This window comes from Macaca thibetana, chromosome 10 (genome assembly GCF_024542745.1).
Source record: "Macaca thibetana thibetana isolate TM-01 chromosome 10, ASM2454274v1, whole genome shotgun sequence".
Taxonomy (NCBI): domain Eukaryota; kingdom Metazoa; phylum Chordata; class Mammalia; order Primates; family Cercopithecidae; genus Macaca; species Macaca thibetana.
The window spans coordinates 83,536,255-83,548,300 of NC_065587.1; the positions used below are offsets into that span (position 1 = coordinate 83,536,255).

The window sequence follows — 12,046 nt, forward strand, 5'->3', positions numbered from 1 at the left end:
TTCCCTATAGCTTGTTATATAACACTGTTCTCATTCACTTACTGAACTTCCTAGGGCTTAGATAAAGAACTTGTACACATCCACTGTCAAATATACTTCTGCATACATATGCTCTTGGATATCATAGCCTATTTGTAAAACTGTATCTGTCTCCCTAGTTATCCTATAGGAATAGCTAGTGTTTCCTCTCCTTTTAGATCTTCACAAGGCATCCTCTGAGTTTATAAAACAGAGAGAGTAATATGGGAGAGAAAGTTGGCTCTTGCCCTTTAGAGAGGCATTTCTTGGGAGCTGACAATCCCCTTTATAAAATAATGGTTATTAATTTTGTGAGTGGATTATATAACCAGATTTTCATCTTGAAGGCAAATCAAATTGTTTTTACCTCTTGGGGAGTTTGTGTACCTGAGGTTGTGCCATCTAATTAGGGCAACCAGGGCCAAGGATGGCAAATTCATGGCAGTCACATGGATACTCCACATCCTCCGGCAGGCATCACTTATCAGTCGTGGCAATTTTCTCACAGGAACAGCATTCTATCTCACTGAGACACAGCCTCGGAATTCTTTTCAATACTGTTCATTGACCCCGGCAGCCCCTACCTCTTGACTGGAGTTGGCAAGTGAGATACACATGTGAGCTGACTCTCTTCTGGTTAGCCTCTTTGGCACAGTTAGGTGCTCTGACCTTTTGGACAGACCTGCAAAATCCAAGCCTATCTTCAGGTTTCAATTAGATGCTAAGATGTGAAAATATAGGCATCTTTAAATTGATGAAATATTCAGCCACTTCGGGTCTGTGTCTTCCCAACTAATCATGCTTGTCATCTGCATTTTATTCCACCAACTTTATTCAGGTTTTACCCCTCACCTTACAGTTGTTTTGCTGCTAGAATGTGAAAATATCTTTTAATGCCTAAATTGGTATCCTTGAATTAAAGGTGGGTTGATGTTGCAACTCTAACTTTGGTGTGCTGGAGCTGTCTTGCAGCAGTAGGGAGTAAAGTCTAGGCCTACCAAGCATTATGTGATGTCCTTCTTCAAGCTCTCTCTCAGCCAGGCACAGTGGCTCATGCCTATAATCCTAGCACTTTGGGAGGCTGAGACAGGTGATCACTTGAGGTCCGGAGTTCAAAACCAGCCTGACCAACACAGTGAAACCCCATCTCTACTAAAAATACAAAAAATTAGCTGAGTGTTGTGGTGGGTGCCTGTAATCGCAGCCACTCGGGAGGCTGAGGCAGGAGAATCGCTTGAACCTGGGAGGTGGGGGTTGCAGTGAGCCGAGATTGTGCCAGTGCACTCCAACCTGGGTGACAGGGCGAAACTTTGTGTCAAAATAAATAAATAGACAAGTAGTAACTCTCACATCTAAAAGGCAAGAACAGATTGTAGCAGATAAATGTCCCAATAAAAATAGGCTCCTAACCCTTACTCTGGCATTTGTGTTTCATCATAGCGAATTTGGATACAAGAAAGCTATTGAAACTGAATCTTCTCCTACACCTGAAAAGATCTATAACTTCAACCACTCCATGGAAAAATATACCAAAGATTAAGTATCTTTCTCTATTGGATTCCTGCAGGTTAGGATTTTTTACAGATCACAATAACTTGATGAAATCTCACTAACTTGTAGCCAAAATAACGTAGGATGGAGAGCCATAGTTTAAAAGTTTAAAAGCTTTGGGGGTCATCTAGGTCACTGAAATTCTGTTTGCAACTTGTTTAGCTGGAAAACAAAAAGCATGAAGATAAGACTGGAAGATGAACATCTCATACCATCAATATATGGGTGATTTGAAGCTCTACAACAATTCTAAAACCCAGCCTAATAAAGTATGAAACATTCTGAGGAATGTTCATAAAGATATGCAAATGGACTTTGAAATGGAAAAAATGCAAATCAGTTGAGGTGTCACAGGGCCAATTTACCCATTCTCTCTCAGGGAATATCAGAGCTTCACAAGTTTAACTCAATGGGAAATGTACACATGCTGACTTCCTTCAGGTGAAAAAAAGATTCCACCTGCAACTAGTTTTAAACATTTCAGATTTGTTTGCCACTGTTGTATCACAGATGCTTCAAATAGATTGTTTAATTTTCACCCACATACCATTTAGGAGCTGTTTAGTCCTCTCCCTAATGAAAGAGAGATGGGCAATCCAGGACACCCCACACTTACGGGTAGGTTTCCAAATATTTCGGTCTTAGATGCCACTGGTACTTATAAATAATTCAAAATATCAGAGAGCTTACTCCACAGAGCAGAATGTGTTATCTTAGTTGGAATTAGCTCTATAGCTAGATAGAGATGTCTTATTAGTCAGAATGGAAGACACCGGGCTGGTAAATATTATAATTTGAAAATGTTAATATAAAAGAAGCCTCAACATAGGAAAAGGTGACGTAAATATCAAAGGGAATTATAATATATAAAAAAGATAATAGTGTTTTAAAGAGTGATGAATAGCTGTGGGAGGAAGAGTTTAGGCTAGATTTTACAATTTCTATTTTTTTTTTTTTAACCATAGCAATGACATTACAGTCCTGAGTGAAGGGCTGTGTTGTGATAGGACGTACCTTTTACTATGAAAAAATAAGGTCTCATATTATTCTTTTATTTTTTTTTTTCCTTTTGTCTGGGAAAAGAAGTGAGTATGTCTTTGGAAATAAAAATACACAAAGTAAGTTGTCATGGAGGGAAAAAGTTGAAAAGAATCACTTACCTTTTATGAATTATTTTTTAAGACTACACAGGTGAGTTTTTTGGTTTTGGAAATTCTTGAACATTTTGATTTCATTCTTCCTGGAGAGCCACTGATACTGGAGGCTGAACACCACATAACAAATTAACAGTCCCCTTTCATTTGTAGCCTCCAGGGAGATAAGATCAGTTTAGTTGCTAATGAATTTTGGTCCCCAGCACAGAACAATTACAATGGAATATGAGGACAGTTTCAAGAGCATCAGGAATATTTTACCAAATTCTATTTAATCTCCTCTCACCCTGTTTACAGGTCAGCTTATTAAAGTTGAAAATTCTTGGTAGATGGTTTCCATGGAGAAAGAAAATTATTTCTTTAGGTAAACTATTCTAGGGTTAATTTGATTCAACCAATATTTATTTAGAGTTTCACATGTGAAACACAGTGCTGTCTTAAGAGCTACAGGGATACTAAGATGAGAGTGGAAAAAAAATGGTTGCCCTTAATTAAGTTGGCACGAAGTTCATATATACAAAGATGTACACGGATCTAGGATAAAATGTGGCAAGTACTATCATATAAGCATAAATAAAAAAGAAATTGTACTCTTCATACAAAGTCTTGTTTGCCCGTCATAACAACCCTATTTTAAGATGTAATTATTTCCATTTCACAGAAAACAAAACAGTGTCATAAAGCAGCACATCTGGTAAGTAAAGCCAGGACTTGAACCCACGCTGTATACCAGCCATCCCACAGTGCTTTCTTGGTGCTAGGGAGGAGCCAGTAATAAAGCATTTCATAGAGAAGGTGGCATGGTAATGTACCTTGAAAGACAGGTGTCATCTCAAAAGGTGGCCAGACAGAGGGGACATGTCAGAGAGTCATGCATGAAAGAGGAAATTTAAGCTTTAAGGACAGGATGGATGAGACTTCCAAGGGGAGAGCAAAGACTGGGAAAAGCATCTGAAAGTGCACCCTCTGGAACACTCCATGAGAGATGGGAGCAGGCGGGAGGAGGCGGCACAGGAGCCAGCTAAGGAGATAGGGAAAGAGCAGTTCAGCCAATTTGAAATCATTTTGGACAGCAAAGTGGCCAAGAAACCAAGGTACAACAGTGCAGCAAATCAAAGGGGGACCCCACAGTAGTCCGTTTCAGAGAGAAAGATACGTGGGGACTAAAAGGACCCCCAGGAGCCTTCTTGATCTGGGGGTCACTGGTGACTGTAAAAGGTATAGTTTCATTAGAGTGATGGTAAGGCGTAGAGCATGGGAAAAATTGCAGTGGGCAGAGGATGAAGTAAAAGGGGAAGAGGGCAACATGAAAATTGATCACTGTTTCAAGAAGTTTAATGGCGGAGGAAACAGGGAATACAGCGTTATCAGTTTTGCACACTCACAAGCCCAGGTAGGATCCTCATTTTGGAGAGCCCCTGGTAACATCTGATATGGGAGCAGGCCCCCAAGGTGGCTCTATGACAGAGTTTTTGTTCTGAGGATGCCAGCATGAGGCCACACTTTGGTATCAAGTCATAGGACCCCTGCACCTTTGTGTGTCAGCCTGATCTGGGGCATAAGACTAGGGGCAATGGGAAATCATATTTCTCCAGTTGGAAGCAAATTTTGTACAGAAATTTGCTTTCATGGCTTAACATTTGTAATGCCCTAGGTTGGGAAACCACCTGTGCCCATTTATGGGCCATGGTTAATTCTGTTTTATTCTGTTCAACAAACTTATCCCTAGGTACTCTGTGTGAAGCCTCACTGTGGCTCAGAATCCACAACATGTTTTAAAGATGTTGCTGTCATCAAGAAACATAATCTCTTTGGGGAAGCAAGAAGCAAAAGTAGCCCTTCATTGTAGTCTGATGAATGTTGTTGCTGTGTAGGTGGGTGAAGGGCCTGGTCATGGAAGGACTTACATATCATGCTTGGCTCTCAGATCTTATTCTGTAGATAATGGGGCAATTCTATAGTGTTTTAATAGGAAGGAGCTTCACTGTTTTTGTTCTTTACGGAGATTATTCTGACTGAGGTGTGAACAGTGTGTGTGTGTGTGTGTGTGTGTGTCTGTGTCTGTGTCTGTGTCTGTGTGTATGTGTGTGTCTGTGTATGTGATTATTCTGACTGAGGTGTGAACTCTGTGTGTATAAATGGGGATAGAGAAACAAGTTTGTGACACATAAAGCAACAGTCTAGATAAGAAACCTTGACCTGAATAAGGCCAGAGGAAGTGGGTTTGGAGAGGGCAGGTGAAACTTGCTTTTGTTAGTGACTGAATTTACTACCAAAAGAGGTGGGGAAGAGTCAGGTTGCTTAGGTGTTTCCTGGGTTCTTTCTGGTTGACTGGTAATGCTTTCATGGCCCATCTTCCTGTCTAAATTAAGATGTTCATAGACATTTTAAAAATAGGGTGGAGTCTGGAGGTAGAAGACAAAGCTGTATAAAGTCAAAGTAAGGAGAAAAAAAAAAATGAAGAAAAGCAATAAAGAGAAATAGAGAGAGCCAGTAATTATTTGCTGTCACAACCCATTCTTAGGTCACCTTTCGGTTTCAGTTTTCCATCAATACTTTTCTTCTTTTCTCCTCTTTTCATTATTAAATGCCTTAAGAAATGAGTATGCTGCATTGTTAGAGTTGTGATGGCTTACATGAGAAGAACTTCAGAGAAGTGAGTTCTTGGAATCACTATGGTGCTGGCCAAGTATTTGCTTATAAGATTTTATTTGACATCTACAAGGAGAAATATACACAAACCTTTTTTTTTTTGGTGCTGGAAATGGGAAAAGTAACAAGAGTTTAATGAGTTATAAGGAAATGTAAGAGAAACCATTAAACATAACTATAATTACATGGACCCCACTTAATCCAAGTGTATTTTAGTTAGATTTGGGTGTATTTTGTGTCTATTAAGGCAGGTGGGCAGTTTGTTCATTTGGCTGGAATCCTGGGGCAATTAGGTCAGCATTAGGGGCTTAGTATTTCTGCAGACCATTTAGTTTTAACCTGCTCTATGACCCCAGGACACTTTCAACCTCATCATTACCCTGATTTTTGTCTGTGAGTTCAGGGAGGCACCAATCAGAGAATGTCGATAGCTTTCTAGCACATCTATCTTCACCAGGAGAAAGCTGTGATCAGATAAGTAGGATTCCTCTTTACATAAAAAGAATAGCCTGTTCCATCGTTAGAAAAATTAGAAACTGCGGTGAGAAGTGCAATAATTAGTGACTACTGAATGCTTGTTCTTGAATTTGCTTTATAAAAAATGGGATCTGGGAGCCTTGTTAATGACATAGCTTTCTTAGAATAGTTTTTCTACAACTATATTAGTATACTTAATGAATGACTCATAGAGTACTGGTAGGCAATAGACCTGGACTTAATGCATGGAATGTCCTACTAAGCATGGTTTGGTGAGCTGTCTACTTTGATTCTAGGATAGTTTATGTTTAATTATGCCACAACTTGGGCTTATGCTATCTTCTGATGTAATGGCAATAAAATCAATTATATTTTACACTACAAACTTCATTAAAAAACAAAAACCTTAAGTTTGTCACTCAAGAGTAAGCATCTGTATCCAATGCAGGAAAGAATGCAGGTTTTGTGGGGACTAAAACACTAAGGTAAGCTCTCTTTAAGAAAAAGACGGAATAGGAACAGCTCCAGCCTTCAGTTCCCAGTGTGAGCGACACAGAAAACAGGTGATTTCTGCATTTTCAACTGAGGTACTGGGTTAATCTCACTGGGGCATGTCAGACAGTTGATGCTGCTCCTCGGGTGCAACCCGACCAGCAAGAGCTGAAACAGGGCGAGGCATTGCCTCACCTGGGAAGCACAAGGGGGAAGGGAATTCCTTTTCCTAGCCAAAGGAAATTGAGACACACCTGGAAAATGGGGTAACTCCCACCCTAATACTGCACTTTACCAAGGGTCTAAGCAAATGGCACACCAGGACATTATATCCCACACCTGACCCAGAGGGTCCCACGCCCACGAGAGCCTCCCTCATTGCTAGCATAGCAGTCTGAGATCTAACTGCAAGGTGGCAGCGAGGCTGGGGGAGGGGTGCCTGCCATTGCTGAGGCTTAAGTAGGTAAATAAAGCTGCCGGGAAGCTTGAATTGGGTGGAGCCCACCGCAGCTCAAGGAGGCCAGCCTGCCTCTGTAGACTCCTCCTCTGGGGACAGGGCATAGCTAAACAAAAAGCAGAAACCTCAGCAGAGGTAAATGTCCCTGTCTGACAACTTTGAAGAGAGCAGTGGATCTCCCAACACGGAGGTTGAGATCTGAGAACGGACAGGCTGCCTGCTCAAGTGGGTCCCTGACCCCTGAGTAGCCTAACTGGGAGATATCCCCCACTAGATGCAGACTGACACCTCACACCTCACATGGCGGGGTATACCCCTGAGACGAAGCTTCCAGAGCAACAATCAGACAGCAACACTAGCTGTTCAGCAATACTCTATCTTCTGCAGCCTCCACTGCTGATACCCAGGCAAACAGGGTCTGGAGTGGACCTCAAGCAAACTCCAACAAACCTACAGCTGAGGGTCCTGACTGCTAGAAGGAAAACTAACAAACAGAAAGGACACCCACACCAAAACCCCATCAGTACGTCACCATCATCAAAGACCAAAGGCAGATAAAAGCACAAAGATGGGGAAAAAGCAGTGCAGAAAACCTGGAAATTCAAAAACTTGGAGCACATCTCCCCCCAAAGGAACACAGCTCATTGCCAGCAATGGAACAAAGCTGGACGGAGAATGACTTTGATGAGTTTAGAGATGAAGGCTTCAGTCGATCAAACTTCTCAGAGCTAAAGGAGGAACTACGTAACCAGCGCAAAGAAACTAAAATCCTTGAAAAAAGAATGGATGAATGGATAACTAGAATAATCAATGCAGAGAAGACCTTAAAAGAACTGACAGAGATGAAAACCATAACACGAGAGCTACGTGATAAATGCACAAGCTTCAGTAACCGACTCGATCAACTGGAAGAAAGAGTATCAGCGATTGAAGATCAAATGAATGAAATGAAGTGAGAAGAGAAGTGTAGAGAAAAAAGAGTAAAAAGAAATGAACAAAGCCTCCAAGAAATATGGGATTATGTGAAAAGACCAAATCTACGTCTGATTGGTGTGCCTGAAAGTGACGGGGAAAGTGTAACCAAGTTGGAAAACACTCTGCAGGATATCATCCAGGAGAACTTCCCCAACCTAGTAAGGCAGGCCAACATTCAAATCCAGGAAATACAGAGAACGCCACAAAGATACTCCTTGAGAAGAGCAACTCCAAGACACATAATTGTCAGATTCACCAAAGTTGAAATGAAGGAAAAAATGTTAAGGGCAGCCAGAGAGAAAGGTCAGGTTATCCACAAAGGGAAGCCCATCAGACTAACAGCAGATCTCTCAGCAGAAATTCTCCAGCCAGAAGAGAGTGGGGGCCAATATTCAACATTCTTAAAGAAAAGAATTTTCAACCTAGAATTTCATATCCAGCCAAACTAAGTTTCATAAGTGAAGGAGAAATAAAATCCTTTACAGATAAGCAAATGCTGAGAGATTTTGTCACCACCAGGCCTGCCCTACAAGAGATCCTGAAGGAAGCACTAAACATGGAAAGGAACAACAGGTACCAGCCATTGCAAAAACATGTCAAAATGTAAAGTCCATCGATGCTAGGAAGAAATTGCATCAACTAGCAAGCAAAATAACCAGCTAATATCATAATGACAGGATCAAGTTCACACATAACAATATTAACCTTAAATGTAAATGGACTAAATGGTCCAATTAAAAGGCACTGACTGGCAAATTGGATAAAGAGTCAAGACCCATCAGTTTGCTGTATTCAGGAAACCCATCTCACATGCAGAGACACACATAGGCTCAAAGTAAAGGGATGGAGGAAGATCTACCAAGCAAATGGAAAACAAAACAAAACAAAAAACCAGGGGTTGCAATCCTAGTCTCTGATAAAACAGACTTTAAACCATCAAAGATCAAAAGAGACAAAGAAGGTCGTTACATAATGGTAAAGGGATCAATTCATCAGGAAGAGCTAACTATCCTAAATATATATGTACCCAATACAGGAGCACCCAGATACATAAAGCAAGTCCTCAGAGACTTACAAAGAGACTTAGACTCCCATATAATAATAATGGGAGACTTTAACACCCCACTGTCAACATTAGACAGATCAACGAGACAGAAAGTTAACAAGGATATCCAGGAATTGAACTCAACTCTGCACCAAGTGGACCTAATAGACATCTACAGAACTCTCCACCCCAAATCAACAGAATATACATTCTTCTTAGCACCACATCACACTTATTCCAAAATTGACCACATAGTTGGAAGTAAAGCACTCCTCAGCAAATGTAAAAGAACAGAAATTATATCAAACTGTCTCTCAGACCTCAGTGCAATCAAACTAGAACTCGGGACTAGGAAACTCAATCAAAACCGCTCAACTACATGGAAACTGAACAACCTGCTCCTGAATGACTACTGGGTACATAACGAAATGAAGGCAGAAATAAAGATGTTCTTTGAAACCAGTGAGAACAAAGATACAACATACCAGAATCTCTGGGACACATTTAAAGCAGTGTGTAGAGGGAAATTTATAGCACTAAATACCCACAAGAGAAAGCAGGAAAAATCTAAACTTGACACCCTAACATCACAATTAAAAGAACTAGAGAAGCAAGAGCAAACACATTCAAAAGCTAGCAGAAGGCAAGAAATAACTAAGATCAGAGTAGAACTGAAGGAGATGGAGACACAAAAAACCCTCCAAAAAATCAGTGAATCCAGGAGCTGAGTTTTCGAAAAGACCAACAAAATTGATAGACCACTAGCAAGACTAATAAAGAACAAAAGAGAGAAGAATCAAATAAACACAATAAAAAATGATAATGGGGATATCACCACTGACCCCACAGAAATACAAACTACCATGAGAGAGTACTATAAACAGCTCTATGCAAATAAACTAGAAAACCTAGAAGAAATGGATAATTTCCTGGACACTTACACTCTCCCAAGACTAAACCAGGAAGAAGTTGAATCCCTGAATAGACCAATAGCAAGCTCTGAAATTGAGACAATAATTAATAGCGTACCAACCAAAAAAAGTCCAGGACCAGACGAATTCACGGCTGAATTCGACCAGAGGTACAAGGAGGAGCTGGTAACATTCCTTCTGAAACTATTCCAATCAATAGAAAAAGAGGGAATCCTCCCTAACTCATTTTACGAGGCCAACATCATCCTGATACCAAAGCCTGACACGGATACAACAAAAAAAGGGAATTTTTGACCAATATCCCTGATGAACATCGATGCAAAACTCCTCAATAAAATACTGCCAAATCGAATCCAGCAGCACATCAAAAACCTTATCCACCATGATCAAGTGGGCTTCATCCCTGGGATGCAAGGCTGGTTCAACATATGCAAATCAATAAACATAATCCAGCATATAAACAGAACCAAAGACTAAAACCACATGATTCTCTCAATAGATGCAGAAAAGGCCTTTGACAAAATTCAACAGCGCTTCATGCTAAAAACTCTCAATAAATTCGGTATAGATGGAACGTATCTCAAAATAATAAGAGCTACTTATGACAAACCCACAGCCATTATCATACTGAATGGGCAAAAACTGGAAGCATTCCCTTTGAAAACTGGCACAAGACAGGGATGCCCTCTCTCACCACTCCTATTCAACATAGTGTTGGAAGTTCTGGCTAGGGCAATCAGGCAAGAGAAAGAAATAAAGTGTATTCAGTTAGGAAAAGAAGAAGTCAAATTGTCCCCATTTGCAGATGACATGATTGTATATTTAGAAAACCCCATTGTCTCAGCCCAAAATCTCCTTAAGCTGATAAGAAACTTCAGCAAAGTCTCAGGATACAAAATCAATGTGCAAAAATCACAAGCATTCTTATATACCAGTAACAGACAAACAGAGAGCCAAATCATGAATGAACTCCCATTCACAATTGCTTCAAAGAGAATCAAATACCTAGGAATCCAACTTACAAGGGATGTAAAGGACCTCTTCAAGGAGAACTACAAACCACTGCTCAGTGAAATCAAAGAGGACACAAACAAATGGAAGAACATACCATGCTCATGAATAGGAAGAATCAATATTGTGAAAATGGCCATACTGCCCAAGGTAATTTATAGATTCAATGCCATCCCCATTAAGCTACCAATGAGTTTCTTCATAGAATTGGAAAAAACTGCTTTAAAGTTCATATGGAACCAGAAAAGACCCCACATTGCCAAGACAATCCTAAGCCAAAAGAACAAAGCTGGAGGCATCACGCTACCTGACTTCAAGCTATACTACAAGGCTACAGTAACCAAAACAGCATGGTACTGGTACCAAAACAGAGATATAGACCAATGGAACAGAACAGAGCCCTCAGAAATAATACCACACATCTACAGCCATCTGATCTTTGACAAACCTGACAAAAACAAGAAATAGGGAAAGGATTCCCTGTTTAATAAATCGTCCTGAGAAAATTGGCTAGCCATAAGTAGAAAGCTGAAACTGGACCCTTTCCTTACTCCTTATACGAAAATTAATTCAAGATGGATTAGAGACTTAAATGTTAGACCTAAAACTATAAAAAAACATACAAGAAAACCTAGGTAATACCATTCAGGACATAGGCATGGGCAAGGACTTCATGTCTAAAACACCAAAAGCAACGGCAACAAAAGCCAAAATTGACAAATGGGATCTAATTAAACTAAAGAGCTTCTGCACAGCAAAAGAAACTACCATCAGAGTGAACAGGCAACCTACAGAAGGGGAGAACATTTTTGCAATCTACTCATCTTACAAAGGGCTAATATCCAGAACCTATAAAGAACTGAATCAAATTTACAAGAAAAAAAACAAACAACCCCATCAAAAAGTGGGCAAAGGATATGAACAGACACTTCTCAAAAGAAGACATTCATACAGCCAACAGACACATGAAAAAATGCTCATCATCACTTGCCATCAGAGAAATGCAAATCAAAACCACAATGAGATACCATCTCTACCAGTTAGAATGACGATCATTAAAAAATCAGGAAACAACAGGTGCTGGAGAGGATGTGGAGAAATAGGAACACTTTTACACTGTTGGTGGGACTGTAAACTAGTTCAACCATTGTAGAAAACAGTGTGGTGATTCCTCAAGGATCTAGAACTAGAAATACCATATGACCCAGCCATCCCATTACTGGGGATATACCCAAAGGATTATAAGTCATGCTGCTATAAAGACACATGCACACATATGTTT

The 12,046-nt window shown here is 40.2% G+C and overlaps 1 protein-coding gene across 7 annotated transcripts in view; it reads left to right on the top strand.

The window, feature by feature from the left end:
* The window catches only part of MACROD2 (mono-ADP ribosylhydrolase 2), a 2,111,745-nt gene that overhangs the window by 900,535 nt on the left and 1,199,164 nt on the right, over positions 1-12,046 (top strand). The gene's annotated exons all lie outside the window — the stretch shown is intronic.